Raw genomic sequence first — 17,376 nt, 5'->3', positions numbered from 1 at the left:
AACTCTGTGTGTGTGTGTGTGTGTGTGTGTGTTTTCTGTGTGTCCAGTGTGTGTAGGGTGTGTTTTGAAAGGGCGGGCCTATGCCGGCCGACTCCATCTTTTTCTGTGTCCTTCACCTTGACCACACCTCCTCCCCTTGAGTAACCCCCCCTCACCTGCCTAACAGGACTCGGACCCTTCCCCAGCCAATCAGCTGAGGCCATAGCCATTACCTCACCAACTGCCCCTAGGCCCCAATAAAACCTTTGTCCTTTTGAAACTCGCTCTCTCTCCCTGGTATCTCACCACTGCGTCGGTGCAGGTAGGGGATTGAGCTCGAGCTAGCTCGAATAAAGGCTCTTTTGCTTTTGCATCGGACTCGGCTCCCTGGTGGTCTTTGGGGATCACGAATTCTGGGCATAACATTTGGGGGCTCAGCCCGGGATCCTAAAGACCCCCCAGGGACCCCCGACCCGGAGAGCCTGACTGGCCATGGTTAGTGTCTGTCTGTTTGTTCTGTCTTTTCTGTGTGAGCTCATTTCTGGAATTCTGGTAGTGCCCGACGCGGTCTAAGTGGACGCACTGGAGGACCACAGGCCGGGAGTTTCAGAAGACGTTCCGATCCTCCTGGAGGGACGTGGAATCCCCTCAAAGGTCCGAGATGAGGCGGGTCGCTCCCACTGGTCGGCGTGAGGCCGTCGTCTTTGGAGGGACGTGGAATCCCCTCAAATGTCTAAGCTAGCTTTCGGTTTTGCTTCCATGGAGTTGGAAGACTTTCTAGGGGCCCTCTGTTTGTCTGTTTTTGTGTTTCTCTGTTTTGTTCTGTGGACTTACTGGACGGACGTTATGGGACAGACTCAGACTACTCCTCTAAGTATTATGATTGATCACTTTAAGGATGTGAGGGGAAGAGCTAACAACCTCAGTGTGGAAGTCCGAAAGGGTCGGTGGCAGTTTTTTTGTTCTAGCAAGTGGCCAACTTTCAATGTCGGATGGCCACCAGAGGGGACCTTCGACCTCCCTACCATCCACCGAGTCAGAAGTATCATCTCTCGGCATAAGACAGGCCATCTTGATCAGCTCCCTTACATTATCACTTGGCAGGACCTTGTAGAAGACCCACCCTCTTGGCTTAAGCCCTTCCTAGCCCTGCTCCCTCTAGAGCCAAAATCCATTCTTGCTTTGCAGGGGACAAAGAAGAAGAAAAGTCTTACCCAGCCTTCAGCACCCCTCTACCCTGTCCTACAGGGGGGTACTGAAGAAGAATTAATTTTTCCTCCCCCGTATAACCCCTCTAGGATGCCGGAAGAACACCATCCTCCCCCTCCAGGGGAGGCAGACGCTGTTCCGAGAGCGGGAGGCAGAAACGCTCCAGTGGGAAGCCCGCCCTTTACCAGACAAAGGGCTCAGAGGGAGCAATCCGCCTCCACCGCTGACTCCACTATTCTGCCCCTGCGAGCCACCGGACCCCCAGACGCGGAGGGGAATCAGCCCCATCACTATTGGCCTTTTGCCACTAGTGACCTCTACTATTGGAAAGTTCAGAATCCTAAGTTTTCTGAGAAACCGGCAGGGCTTATTGATTTATTAGACTCTGTTCTTTTTACCCATCAGCCCACGTGGGACGATTGCCAGCAGCTTTTGCAGGTCCTGTTCACAACTGAAGAAAGAGAAAGAATCTTCAATGAGGCCCGAAAACTAGTTCTGGGTGCAGACGGGAATCCCACCACCAACCAGGCTCAGATAGATGCCTCCTTCCCCTTAACTTGGCCCCAGTGGGATTTCAACACGGCAGAAGGTAAGGAGAGGCTCCGGGTCTACCGCCAGACTCTAATGGGGGGTCTCTGAATGGCTGCTAGAAAGCCAACCAATTTGGCCAAGGTAGGAAATGTACAACAGGGGAAAGATGAATCTCCTGCTGCCTTTTTAGAACGGATCATGGAGACATTCCGTACCTATACCCCATGGATCCAGAGGCTCTGGAAAGCAAGGCAGCTGTTATCATGGCCTTTGTAAACCAATCGGCCATACACATTAGGAGAAAATTACAGAAAATAGATAGACTAGGAGAAAAAAGTCTGCAGGACTTACTGGTGGTAGCCAAAACGGTATATAATAACTGGGAGCCTCCTGAGGACAAGCAGGCTCGAGCCATGGCGGCTGCCAGCAGTAAGCAGACTCGAGACCTGGCCAGAATACTACCAGCTACCACTGCTGACTCCCCCGAGGAACGAGACCGCCGTTTCCGGCAGCTGGCAGACGACGCAAGAAAAGGTAAAGGAACCACCAAGGGGGGCAAGCAGAGGCTGCAGAAGGATCAGTGTGCATACTGCAAGGAGATAGGGCATTGGGCCCGAGATTGTCCAAAAAGGGCCGGTGGGAAGGGAAGCAAGACTGATCGAGTAAAAGTCCTAGAGCTAGATAAACCAAGTGATTAGGGGAGTCAGGGTTTGGACCCTCTCCCCGAACCCAGGGTAACTCTTAAAGTGGAGGGGACCCCTGTTGACTTCCTTGTCGACACCGGAGCACAACATTCGGTCCTCCGCACCCCACAAGGAAAACTAGCCAGCAAGAAGTCCTGGTTCCACCAGTCCTGGTTCCACCAGTCCCTACAAGGGGCAATTGGTATGAGCCAGTATTCATGGACTACCCGAAGAACAGTAGATTTGGGAACAGGCTAGCTATCCCACTCCTTTATGGTAATACCAGAATGCCCCTACCCGCTGTTAGGACGGGACTTACTGACCAAGAATGGAGCCCAGATAACTTTCAGACAAGGGGGGCCTCAGGTCACCGATGGCAAGGGCCACCCCATCCAGGTCCTGACCATGAAACTGGAGGATGAATACCTCCTCCACCAGGAGGCTCTCCCGAGAGAGGATAATATAGACAGATGGCTACAAGAATTCCCCTCGGTTTGGGGAGAGATGGGGGGATGGGACTAGCCACCCACAGGACCCCAGTCCTGGTAGAGCTCAAGGCAGGAGAGAGTCCGGTAAGGATCAAACAATACCCCATGTCTCAGGAGGCCCAGAAGGGGATCCAGCCACACATCCGGAGACTACGAAGCCTAGGGGTACTAGTTCCTTGCCAGTCTGCCTGGAACACCCCCCTTACTGCCGTTCAAAAAGCCTCACACAAATGACTACCGACCGGTACAAGACCTCTGGGAAGTAAATAAGAGGGTCGCGGACATAAACCCGACTGTTCCCAACCCATATACTCTCTTGAGCTCCTTGGTGCCCTCCGGGGTCTGGTATACTGTACTAGATTTAAAGGACGCCTTCTTCAGTCTGCCACTGGCACCCCAGAGCCAACCCTTGTTCACCTTTGAGTGGCATGATCCGGAGGAGGGCTACAGTGGGCAACTCACCTGGACACGGCTACCTCAGGGATTCAAAAATTCACCCACCATCTTTGACGAGGCACTACACGAGGACCTGGGTGAGTACAGAAGGGAGCACCCTGGCCTCACCCTTCTACAGTACATAGATGGCATCCTGATTGCTGCCGACACAGCCAAAGACTGTGAGCGAGGGACCCAGGACCTGCTGGCTACCCTGGGGGCCTTAGGTTACCGGGCATCCGCGAAGAAGGCTCAGATATGCAGGGAGAGGGTAAGTTACCTGGGATATATCCTGGAGGGTGGACAGCGGCAGTTATCAGATGCCAGAAAAGAAACTGTCCTAAAGATACCTACTCCCACCTCCCGAAGAGAAATGAGGGAATTCCTAGGATCAGCCGGCTACTGCCGCCTCTGGGTTCCAGGTTTTGCTGAGATCGCCAGGCCCCTATATGAAGCTACCAAAGAGGGGAAAACATTTAAATGGACTGAAAAAGAAGAGACTGCCTTTAATCAGTTAAAAAAGGCCCTCCTAAGTGCCCCAGCCCTGGGCCTACCAGACGTTACGAAGCCCTTCCACCTCTTTGTAGACAAACATAAGGGAATAGCAAAAGGGGTTCTAACTCAAGCCTTAGGCCCCTGGAACCGCCCGGTGGCTTACCTGTCCAAGAAACTAGACCCAGTGGCTGCCGGCTGGCTGCCATGCCTAAGAATTATTGCGGCGACAGCACTCCTAGTCAAGGATGCAGACAAACTGACCCTAGGACAGGAGATCTGGATCACGACCCACACACCATTGAAGGGGTCCTGAAACAGCCTCCTGACAGATGGATGAGCAACACACATATGACTCATTACCAGAGCCTCCTACTCAACCCTCCAAGAGTGCGGTTCCACCCCTGTGCAGGCCTCAATCCTGCCACCCTGCTGCCCGACCCTGACCTAGGTGCCCCACTACATGACTGTGCGGGAATCCTGGAACAAGTACATGGATTCCGGACGGACCTGACCAACCGGCCCCTCCCCGATGCCGAGGCTACTTGGTTCACTGATGGCAGCAGCTCTGTGCGGGACGGACACAGGTATGCGGGTGCAGCGTTGGTCACCGAAACGGATACCGTATGGGTGGAGGCTCTACCCTCCGGAACGTCAGCCCAGCGAGCAGAGCTCATCGCCCTCACCAAGGCGCTGATGCTGGGAGCTGGAAAATGGCTTAACATCTACACAGACAGCCGTTATGCATTTGCCACAGCTCATATTCATGGGGCAATTTATCAGGAGAGGGGGTTACTGACGGCAGAAGGACGGACTATAAAAATAAGCAGGAGATACTTAACCTGCTTACAGCCTTATGGCTTCCTGCCAAGCTAGCCATTATCCACTGCCAAGGGCACCAAAAAGCTGATAGCCCAGTAGCTAGAGGTAATCGAAAGGCTGACCAGGCAGCCAAGGTAATAGCCCTTACTCCAGTCCCCACCATGACCATACAACTACCGGACCCAGGAGACCCAGTTTTACCAGACCAGCCCAAATACTCCCAGGAGGAGTTACAGGGGATCAAGAAACTCCCCATGGCCCAGGAGATAAAGGGATGGTGGTATACACCTAACAAGGAGCTCTTGCTGCCAGACCGGCTCAGAGTCTCAATATTAGAACACATGCATCAGTCTACTCACATGGGGGCCCGAAAATTAAAAGACTTAATCTGACATGCCGGAATCAAGATTCACCAACAGGCACCAAAATAGAGCAAGTTGTATCTGCCTGCAAGACCTGCCAACTCACCAACTCGAGAGCCACATCAAATAAAAAAGGAACCAGGCTCAGAGGCACCAGACCAGGAGCCCAATGGGAAGTCGACTTCACTGAAGTCAAACCAGGAAAGTATGGTTATAAATATCTTTTAGGGGGCGCCTGGGTGGCGCAGTTGGTTAAGCGTCCGACTTCAGCCAGGTCACAATCTCGCGGTCCGGGAGTTCGAGCCCTGCGTCAGGCTCTGGGCTGATGGCTCAGAGCCTGGAGCCTGTTTCTGATTCTGTGTCTCCCTCTCTCTCTGCCCCTCCCCCATTCATGCTCTGTCTCTCTCTGTCCCAAAAATAAAATAAACGTTGAAAAAAAAAATTAAAAAAACTATCTTTTGGTATTTACAGACACCTTCTCTGGCTGGGTGGAGGCATACCCAACCAAGCATGAAACGGCTCAGATGGTGGCTAAGAAGCTACTAGAAGACATCTTACCCAGGTATGGTTTTCCTGCCATGGTAGGATCAGACAATGGACCAGCTTTTATCTCTCAGGTAACACAGGCAGTAGCCAAGGCGGTGGGGGCAAACTGGAAATTACATTGTGCTTATAGGCCCCAGAGCTCAGGACAGATAGAAAGAATGAATAGAACCCTAAAAGAGACCCTTACCAAATTAACCATGGAGACTGGCAGGGACTGGGTGACTCTCCTACAGTACGCCCTTTACCAGGTTAGAAACACTCCTTACACTCTGGGTTTTACTCCCTATGAGATTATGTTTGGCAGGCCACCCCCTGTTATTCCCAGCCTTCGAGCTGAACTTATTGCTGAGTTTAAAGATCAAGAACTTTTTCTTTCCTTGAGAGGGCTCCAGAGGGCGCACGAGGACATTTGGCTGCGCTTCCGTGCCATCTATGAGGCTGGCCCGACCCCGACACCTCATCAGTACAGGCCGGGAGACTGGGTCTACGTCAAGAGGCACCACCGAGAGACCCTCGAGCTACGCTGGAAGGGACCCTACATCGTGGTGTTGACAACCCCCACCACTCTCAAAGTAGACGGCATCGCGACCTGGGTCCATCACACCCACGTTCGGCCAGTGGACCCCTCCTTGATCCGGAAGGACTTCGTCACGCGATGGGCCATCAGTCGGGACCAACACAACTCGCTCAAGCTCAAGCTACAGCGCATTTGACCCACCTAATATTGGTAACTCTGTTAACTTTGCTTGTCATTGCTCATGCTGCTGGGAATCCCCATGCCCCCCAAAACATCACCTGGCAGATCATAGACACCAGCTCGGGGACAATACTTAATCAGACCTCCCAGAGCCACCCCAGGGACACTTGCTTCCCAGAATTTTGCGTAAACCTCCAAACTCTGTTCCCCTTGTCACCATAAATGCAGCGGGTCCCATGATTGGGTCCCTAAGCTACATGACAAGGGGGGAATGAAAGGGCAGGCCTACGCCAGCTGACTCCATCTTGTTCTGTGTCCTTCACCTTGACCACACCTCCTCCCCTTGAGTAACCCCCCCTCACCTGCCTAACAGGACTCGGACCCTTCCCCAGTCAATCGGCTGAGGCCATAGCCATTACCTCACCAACTGCCCCTAGGCCCCAATAAAACCTTTGTCCTTTTGAAACTCGCTCTCTCTCCCTGGTATCTCACCGCTGTGTCGGTGCAGGTAGGGGATTGAGCTCGAATAAAGGCTCTTTTGCTTTTGCATCGGACTCGGCTCCCTGGTGGTCTTTGGGGATCACGAATTCTGGGCATAACAGTTTCATGGGAGGGTTGCCCATGTCCCTGAATGTGTGTATCTGTGTGTGTGTGTGTGTGTGTGTGTGTGTGTGAGAGAGAGAGAGAGAGAGAGAGAGAGAGAGAGAGAGAGAGATCCTCTGAGGGTGTCTATGTCTGCAGTGTGGGTCTGTGTGTGAGCCTGTCCACGAGCCCCATACCTGAGTCTCCAGAGGAGACTGTGCATGGTTCCATGCCTGTGTGTCTCTGTGCTTGTGGTGTCTGTTTCTTTTTCTGTGCATGTGTCCTTCTGTGCACCTCAGAAATGAGCAGCTGCAGAGGGGACCCTTCAAGAATGACTCCTGGGGTGGCTGAGCAAGACACAATATGTGCTTCCCCCAACCTCAGGCTCAGCTCCCTCTACCCATTTTTCTCTCATCTTCCCATATCCCACCTTGTGATTTAATCTGAGTCCCCAAGGATGGACGGAGCGAATGGTCAGCTCAGGATCACAGGCCAGCAGCTGGGAGAGCTGCAGATGGCAGCAGGAGGTTGGAACGTGTGTGTGTAGGGTGGGCAGGGGGGGGGGGTTCTGGGCCCCTGGCAAGGCTGAGGGATTCCTGGGCCCTGAGAGGGGTGCAGGGGTTGGGGTCCCTATGAAAGGCTGAGGAACGGAGCTCCTGAGCACCATGGAAGAAATGCAGGACTGGGAACCCCTGGAAAGAGCTGGAGGAGTTCTGCAGGACTCATGAGTCCCCAAAGGGCAGAATCCTCACTCACCTGTGCTGGTGCAAGCTGGGGCCTGGAAGCAGTAGCAGCATCCAGGAACAGAAGAGGCAGCAGATCCATGGGATGGTGGATGGAGCAGTGAGCCACGATCGTGCAAACCCACCACTCTGGGCTGGCTGCCTTCAGTTCTTTCCCCCTTCCCAATCCACCTCAATAGCTCTGGCCCTGGCTTTACCCTCCATCAGGGCATGGGCAAGCCAGGCAGAGACGGACAACTGGGCCACAGGAATGATCCCCCTGACCTCTTTGTCCTAGTTTTTGTATGGGCATAAGGAGTCACCCAGGGACCTTGGAACCAGGAGGGAGAATCTGGCCCCAGAGTCTTCTCCAATGGGGTTAGGAAGAATTATGGAGGGACAGCATTTAGTGGCAGTTCATTCACAGAATAAAAGCACAACACAAGGTCACCTTGGCTGCAGATGTCAGTGTTTTCTTACCCAGGCCACATTTGAGCACTTACCCGGGACTTGGAGGACTTAGATGCAAAAGAACTTAAAATTCAAAACTCTCAATAAATTTGGTATAAAAGGAATTTACTTCAACATAATAAAGGCCATTTATGACAAGCCCACAGAGAATATCACATTCAGTAGTCAAAGCTGAAAGCTTTTGCAATAAGATCAGGAACAAGACAAGGGTGTCCACTCTCACCACTTGTATTCAATGTAGTATTGGAAGCCCCACCACAGCAATCAGGCAAGAAAAAGAAATAAAAAGCTTCCAAATCAGGAAGGAATAAGTAAAATCACCCATTTGCAAATAACATGATCTTATTATATACAGAAATCACAGAGGCTCCACCAGAAAAGAAAGAAAGAAAGAAAGAAAGAAAGAAAGAAAGAAAGAAAAAGGAAGGAAGGAAGGAAGGAAGGAAGGAAGGAAGGAAGGAAGGAAGGAAGGAAGAAACATAGTACATGCTGTTCCTACATTTACCAAGTCACTCTATTTTAAGGGCAAATCCTGGCAATATGCCATTCCATCCATTCCAAGGCTCTACAGTAGTTGCACTTAATCTGCTGTATGTACTGCAGAGTCAGTTGCTAGGGCTTATACCCAGGCTAGGGGTCAGCCTCTTGATTGCCAGGGGATGTCAGTGCATTATGGCCTTGAAGGAGAGGGACACACAAAGCTTTAGGAACTTAAGTTGTGCATGCCATACATGTTGGCATGAGGAAGCAGCACTGTAAGGCATGAGGAGATAGACTGGGGCAGAATATGCAGACCAGGACCCCCAGGTTCTCCCCTCTTTCACTGGGGTATGCTCCATTACAGGTACAGTGAATTTCCACAGGTCTGCCTTTCAGAAGAACAACAGGATCCCAGTAGAGATTGAGTAGATCCCCTTCACCCAGGGGTACAAAGTAACTCACCTATCCTATGGAACATCCCATGGCAAATTCCAGTAAAGAACACATTTTGGTGTTCTCAGAAGCATAGCATATTAATCCACAGTGAGAGTGGGGGCTGAAAGAGCGGACCTACGCCAGCCGACTCCATCTTGTTCTGTGTCCTCCACCTTGAGTGACTATGTCCCTGACATGACCCCCTTTCTGAGAAAATCACAGAAACCTCAGACCATACCTCCTCCCTTTGAGTAACCTCCCGCTCACCCGTTCAAAATTCCTGATCAAAACACGCCCGGCACCTGCGTAATGGGACTCCAACCCTTCCCCAGCCAATCGGCTGAGGCCACAACCCTTCTCCAGCCAATCAGCTAAGGCCACAACCATTACCTCACCAACTGCCCCTAGACCCCTATAAAACCTTTGTGCTTTTGAAACTCGCTGGCTCTCTCCGGCATCTCACCGCTGCGTTGGTGCAGGTAGGGAATTGAGCTCAGGCTAGCTCGAATAAAGGCTCTTTGCTTTTGCATCAGACTCGGCTCCTTGGTGGTCTTTGGGGATCATGAATTCTGGGCATAACAGGGGCCATAACTATCTCCCTAGACTTCTATACCTTTATAATATTGGGTGGCTCAGCAGGGGTCCCCAGTCTGGCATATGGAGCCATGGACCATAATGTTTGATCATTCAAATGCCTTAAGGGCTCCGCCCACCAACTCCAGTTATACACCAGCACAGGGGAAGTGCCCTGCAGGTCCTCACCACGCCAGGGACTATCCAAAATGACCAAGCGGAAGAATTCCCCTCAGAAGAATCTCCAGGAAATAACAACAGCTAATGAGCTGATCAAAAAGGATTTAAATAATATAACAGAAAGTGAATTTAGAATAATAGTCATAAAATTAATTGCTGGGCTTGAAAACAGTATAGCTGACAGCAGAGAATCTCTTGCTACAGAGATCAAGGGACTAAGGAACAGTCACGAGGAGCTGAAAAATGGTTTAAACGAAATGCATAACAAAATGGAAACCACCACGGCTCGGATTGAAGAGGCAGAGGAGAGAATAGGTGAACTAGAAGATAAAGTTATGGAAAAAGAGGAAGCTGAGAAAAAGAGAGATAAAAAAATCCAGGAGTATGAGGGGAAAATTAGAGAACTAAGTGATACACTAAAAAGAAATAATATACGCATAATTGGTATCCCAGAGGAGGAAGATAGAGGGAAAGGTGCTGAAGGGGTACTTGAAGAAATAATAGCTGAGAACTTCCCTGAAGTGGGGAAGGAAAAAGGCATTGAAATCCAAGAGGCACAGAGAACTCCCTTCAGACGTAACTTGAATCGATCTTCTGCACGACATATCATAGTGAAACTGGCGAAATACAAGGATAAAGAGAAAATTCTGAAAGCAGCAAGGGGTAAACGTGCCCTCACATATAAAGGGAGACCTATAAGACTCGTGACTGATCTCTCTTTTGAAACATGGCAGGCCAGAAAGAATTGGCACGAGATCTTCAGTGTGCTAGACAGAAAAAATATGCAGCCTAGAATCCTTTATCCAGCAAGTCTGTCATTTAGAATAGAAGGAGAGATAAAGGTCTTCCCAAACAAACAAAAACTGAAGGAATTTGTCACCACTAAACCAGCCCTACAAGAGATCCTAAGGGGGACCCTGTGAGACAAAGTACCAGAGACATCACTACAAGCATAAAACATACAGACATCACAATGACTCTAAACCCATATCTTTCTATAATAACACTGAATGTAAATGGATTAAATGCGCCAACCAAAAGACATAGGGTATCAGAATGGATAAAAAAACAAGACCCATCTATTTGCTGTCTACAAGAGACTCATTTTAGACCTGAGGACACCTTTAGATTGAGAGTGAGGGGATGGAGAACTATTTATCATGCTACTGGAAGCCAAAAGAAAGCTGGAGTAGCCATACTTATATCAGACAAACTAGACTTTAAATTAAAGGCTGTAACAAGAAATGAAGAAGGACATTATATAATAGCGACAGGGTCTATCCATCAGGAAGAGCTAACAATTATAAATGTCTATCCGCCGAATACCGGAGCGCCCAAATATATAAAACAATTACTCATAAACATAAGCAACCTTATTGATAAGAATGTGGTAATTGCAGGGGACTTTAACACCCCACTTACAGAAATGGATAGATCATCTAGACACACGGTCAATAAAGAAACAAGGGCCCTGAATGAGACATTGGATCAGATGGACTTGACAGATATATTTAGAACTCTGCATCCCAAAGCAACAGAATATACTTTCTTCTCGAGTGCACATGGAACATTCTCCAAGATAGATCATATACTGGGTCACAAAACAGCCCTTCATAAGTTTACAAGAATTGAAATCATACCATGCATACTTTCAGACCACAATGCTATGAAGCTTGAAATCAACCACAGAAAAAAGTCTGGAAAACCTCCAAAAGCATGGAGGTTAAAGAACACCCTACTAACGAATGAGTGGGTCAACCAGACAATTAGAGAAGAAATTAAAAAATATATGGAAACAAACGAAAATGAAAATACAACAATCCAAACGCTTTGGGACGCAGCGAAGGCAGTCCTGAGAGGAAAATACATTGCAATCCAGGCCTATCTCCAGAAACAAGAAAAATCCCAAATACAAAATCTAACAGCACACCTAAAGGAAATAGAAGCAGAACAGCAAAGGCAGCCTAAACCCAGCAGAAGAAGAGAAATAATAAAGATCAGAGCAGAAATAAACAATATAGAATCTAAAAAAACTGTAGAGCAGATCAACGAAACCAAGAGTTGGTTTTTTGAAAAAATAAACAAAATTGACAAACCTCTAGCCAGGCTTCTCAAAAAGAAAAGGGAGATGACCCAAATAGATAAAATCATGAATGAAAATGGAATTATTACAACCAATCCCTCAGAGATACAAACAATTATCAGGGAATACTATGAAAAATTATATGCCAACAAATTGGACAACCTGGAAGAAATGGACAAATTCCTGAACACCCACACTCTTCCAAAACTCAATCAGGAGGAAATAGAAAGCTTGAACAGACCCATAACCAGCGAAGAAATTGAATCGGTTATCAAAAATCTCCCAACAAATAAGAGTCCAGGACCAGATGGCTTCCCAGGGGAGTTCTACCAGACGTTTAAAGCAGAGATAATACCTATCCTTCTCAAGCTATTCCAAGAAATAGAAAGGGAAGGAAAACTTCAAGACTCATTCTATGAAGCCAGTATTACTTTGATTCCTAAAGCAGACAGAGACCCAGTAAAAAAAGAGAACTACAGGCCAATATCCCTGATGAATATGGATGCAAAAATTCTCAATAAGATACTAGCAAATTGAATTCAACGGCATATAAAAAGAATTATTCACCATGATCAAGTGGGATTCATTCCTGGGATGCAGGGCTGGTTCAACATTCGCAAATCAATCCACGTAATACATCACATTACCAAAAAAAAAGAGAAAAAACATATGATCCTGTCAATCGATGCAGAAAAGGCCTTTGACAAAATCCAGCACCCTTTCTTAATAAAAACCCTTGAGAAAGTCGGGATAGAAGGAACATACTTAAAGATCATAAAAGCCATTTATGAAAAGCCCACAGCTAACATCATCCTCAACGGGGAAAAACTGAGAGCTTTTTCCCTGAGATCAGGAACACGACAGGGATGCCCATTCTCACCGCTGTTATTTAACATAGTGCTGGAAGTTCTAGCATCAGCAATCAGACAACAAAAGGAAATCAAAGGCATCAAAATTGGCAAAGATGAAGTCAAGCTTTCGCTTTTTGCAGATGACATATTATACATGGAAAATCCGATAGACTCCACCAAAAGTCTGCTAGAACTGATACGTGAATTCAGCAAAGTTGCAGCATACAAAATCAATGTACAGAAATCAGTTGCATTCTTATACACTAGCAATGAAGCAACAGAAAGACAAATAAAGAAACTGATCCCATTCACAATTGCACCAAGAAGCATAAAATACCTAGGAATAAATCTAACCAAAGATGTAAAGGATCTGTATGCTGAAAACTATAGAAAGCTTATGAAGGTAATTGAAGAAGATTTAAAGAAATGGAAAGACATTCCCTGCTCATGGATTGGAAGAATAAATATTGTCAAAATGTCAATACTACCCAAAGCTATCTACACATTCAATGCAATCCCAATCAAAATTGCACCAGCATTCTTCTCGAAACTAGAACAAGCAATCCTAAAATTCATATGGAACCACAAAAGGCCCTGAATAGCCAAAGTAATTTTGAAGAAGAAGACCAAAGCAGGAGGCATCACAATCCCAGACTTTAGCCTCTACTACAAAGCTGTCATCCTCAAGACAGCATGGTATTGGCACAAAAACAGACACATAGACCAATGGAATAGAATAGAAACCCCAGAACTAGACCCACAAACGTATGGCCAACTAATCTTTGACAAAGCAGGAAAGAACATCCAATGGAAAAAAGACAGTCTCTTTAACAAATGGTGCTGGGAGAACTGGACAGCAACATGCAGAAGGTTGAAACTAGACCACTTTCTCACACCATTCACAAAAATAAACTCAAAATGGATAAAGGACCTGAATGTGAGACAGGAAACCATCAAAACCTTGGAGGAGAAAGCAGGAAAAGACCTCTCTGACCTCAGCCGTAGCAATCTCTTACTCGACACATCCCCAAAGGCAAGGGAATTAAAAGCAAAAGTGAATTACTGGGACCTTATGAAGATAAAAAGCTTCTGCACAGCAAAGGAAACAACCAACAAAACTAAAAGGCAACCAACGGAATGGGAAAAGATATTTGCAAATGACATATCGGACAAAGGGCTAGTATCCAAAATCTATAAAGAGCTCACCAAACTCCACACCCGAAAAGCAAATAACCCAGTGAAGAAATGGGCAGAAAACATGAATAGACACTTCTCTAAAGAAGACATCCGGATGGCCAACAGGCACATGAAAAGATGTTCAGCGTCGCTCCTTATCAGGGAAATACAAATCAAAACCACACTCAGGTATCACCTCACGCCAGTCAGAGTGGCCAAAATGAACAAATCAGGAGACTATAGATGCTGGAGAGGATGTGGAGAAACGGGAACCCTCTTGCACTGTTGGTGGGAATGCAAATTGGTGCAGCCGCTCTGGAAAGCAGTGTGGAGGTTCCTCAGAAAATTAAAAATAGACCTACCCTATGACCCAGCAATAGCACTGCTAGGAATTTATCCAAGGGACACAGGAGTACTGATGCATAGGGGCACTTGTACCCCAATGTTCATAGCAGCACTCTCAACAATAGCCAAATTATGGAAAGAGCCTAAATGTCCATCAACTGATGAATGGATAAAGAAATTGTGGTTTATATACACAATGGAATACTACGTGGCAATGAGAAAAAATGAAATATGGCCTTTTGTAGCAACGTGGATGGAACTGGAGAGTGAGATGCTAAGTGAAATAAGCCATACAGAGAAAGACAGATACCATATGGTTTCACTCTTATGTGGATCCTGAGAAACTTAACAGGAACCCATGGGGGAGGGGAAGAAAAAAAAAAAAAGAGGTTAGAGTGGGAGAGAGCCAAAGCATAAGAGACTGTTGAGAACTGAGAACAAACTAAGGGTTGATGGGGGGTGGGAGGGAGGAGAGGGTGGGTGATGGGTATTGAGGAGGGCACCTTTTGGGATGAGCACTGGGTGTTGTATGGAAACCAATTTGACAATAAATTTCATATATAAATAAAAAAAAAAGAATCCAAACCTTAGTGTTCTGCTGTAAAAATAAAAAGTCTCTGTAGCCATGCAAAAAAAAAAAAATAATAAAATAAAAAAATAAACGTTATTCACCAAGACCAAAAGGGATTCATACCTGGAATTTAAAGCTGGTTCAATATCCGCAAAACAATGTGACTTATCACATCAATAAAAGAAAGGAAAGAACCACATGATGCTCTCAATAGATGCAGAGAAATCATTTGACAAAATACAGCATCCTTTCTTGATAAAAAGCCTCAAGAAAGTAGGGATTAGAAGGATCATACATCGAGATCATAAAAGGCATGTGTGAAAGACCCGACTCTAAGATCATCCTCAATGGAGCAAAACTGAGAGCTTTCCTACTAAGGTCAGGAACAAGACAAGGATGTCCACTCTCATCACTGGTATTCAACATAATATGGGAAGTCTTAGCCTCAGCAATCAGACAACACAAAGAAATAAAAGGCATCCAAATCATCCAGGAGGATCTCAATCTTTCACTCTTCGTAGATGGCATGAAATTCTATGTGGAAATATAAAATAGTGCACAAAAAAACTGCTAGAAATAATACATGAATTCAGCAAAGTGGCAGGATATAACATCAATGCACAGAAATCAGTTGCATTCCTATGCACTAACAATGAATCAACAGAAAGAGAAAACAGGGAATCGATCCCATTAACAATTGCACCAAAAACCATAAAATACCTAGGAATATATGTAACCAAAGAGGTGAAAAATCTATACACTGAAAACTATAGAAAGCTTAGGAAAGAAATTGCAGATGACAAACACACAAAAAGGAAAAATATTGCATGCTCCTGGATAGGAAGAACAATTATTGTTAAAATGTCAATAGTACTCAGAGCAATGTATATATTCAACACAATACCTATCAAGATAACACCAGCATTCTTCACAGAGCTACAACAAAGAATCCTACAATATGCATGGAACCAGAAAAGACCCTGAATAGCCAAAGCTATCTTGAAAAGGAAAACCAAAGTAGGAGGCATCACAATCCTGGACTTCAAGCTGTATTACAAAGTTGTAATCACCAAGACAGTATGGTCCTGGCACAAGAACAGACACTCAGATCAATGGAAGAGAATACGAACACAGAAATGGACACACAGACGTGTGGCCAACTAATCTTTGACAAGGAAGGAAAGAATATCCAATGGAATAAAGACAGTCTCCTCAGCAAGAGTGCTGAGAAAACTGGACAGCGACATAAGAAGAATGAGTATGGACCACTTTCTCACACTCAAAATGGATGAAAGACCTAAATGTAACATAGGAAGCCATCAAAACCCTCGAGGAGAAAGCTGACAGAAACCTCTTTGATGTTTGCTCCCACAACTTCTTAGTCAACAAGTCTCTGGAGGCAAGGGAAACAAAAGCAAAAAATGAACTATTAGCACCTCATTAAAATAAAACGCTTCTGAACAGAGAAGGAAACAATCAGCATAACTAAAAGGCAACCAACAGAAAGGGAGAAAATATTTGCAAATGACATATGAGATAAAGGATTAGTATTCAAAATCTATAAAGAACATATCGAACTCAACACCCAAAAAGCAAGTAATCCAGTGAAGAAATGGGCAAAGACATGAGAAAACACTTCTCCAAGGATGACATCCAGATGGCCAAATGAGACATGAAAAAATGCTCAACATCACTCATCATCAGTGAAATACAAATCAAAACCACAATGAGATAACACCTCACTCCTGTGAGAATGGCTAACATTAACAACTCAGGCAACAACAGATGTTGGCAAGGAAATGGAGAAAGAGGAACTCTTGCACTGCTGGCGGGAATGCAAAATGGTGAAGCCACTCTGGAAAACAGTAGGTAGGTTCCTCACAAAATGGAAAAGAGGACTACCCTAACCCAGCAGTAGCACTACTAGGTATTGATCCAAGAGATACAGATATGCTATTTCGAAGGGACAAGTGAACCCCAAAGTTTATAGCAGCACTATCAACAATAGCTAAAGTATGGAAAAAGCCCAAATGTCCATTGATGGATGAATGGATAAAAAGATGTGGTATATATATGTATGTATATATACATACACAATTGAGTATTAGCAACCCAAAGAATAGTTGTACAACTTGCATGAGTGCAAATATACTTTTTAAAACAAAGCTCATTCTGAAATAGACAATCTATGCAGAAAAATCCTAAGTTCTATTTCCAACAACCAGCTCCACCCAAAGAAAGAACAATACTCTCTTAAGTATAAATAACTGACTTTCAAAGTCTACGACGGGTTTTCACCAATACAGCTCAGTCATGTTACCAAGAACACATGGTAAACTCTTACAACAAAGGAAATGACCTTTTCATCTATATTGTAGGAAAAAATAATAGCTATTATCTTGACATTATGAATTCATTGTATAATTCAGACCTGTTACAAAGGAAACAAACTCTCTCAGTATTCTTGCTGGCTAAATTTTGCAAAGGGACGAATGCATTTATATAACCAATAAGGATAACAGAAATTGCAGCAGTAAAAAATAAAAGGATGTGATATTGTAATTCAACCTGAGGGTATAATTACTCAGATACTAAACTTAATCCCATTTCCTGGAATGTGATAGCAGCTTTACATGTACCGTTGCTTATAATATACCAGGCTG

At 46.0% G+C, this 17,376-nt stretch overlaps 1 long non-coding RNA gene across 1 annotated transcript; it reads left to right on the top strand.

Moving 5' to 3' along the window:
• Positions 1 to 5,462: 5,462 nt before the first annotated feature.
• LOC147571021 (uncharacterized) lies at positions 5,463 to 6,653 on the top strand. Its single transcript, XR_015247803.1, has 2 exons — positions 5,463 to 5,563; positions 6,017 to 6,653. It is a non-coding gene; the product is annotated as an uncharacterized LOC147571021 (long non-coding RNA).
• The last annotated feature ends 10,723 nt before the right edge of the window (positions 6,654 to 17,376 follow it).

This window comes from Puma concolor, unplaced genomic scaffold (assembly GCF_028749965.1).
Source record: "Puma concolor isolate L17-30 unplaced genomic scaffold, mPumCon1.1.hap2 unalloc_scaffold_72, whole genome shotgun sequence".
Classification (NCBI taxonomy): domain Eukaryota; kingdom Metazoa; phylum Chordata; class Mammalia; order Carnivora; family Felidae; genus Puma; species Puma concolor.
The sequence above is the reverse complement of the archived record's forward strand: the minus strand, read 5'-3'. Positions and strand labels throughout refer to the sequence as shown.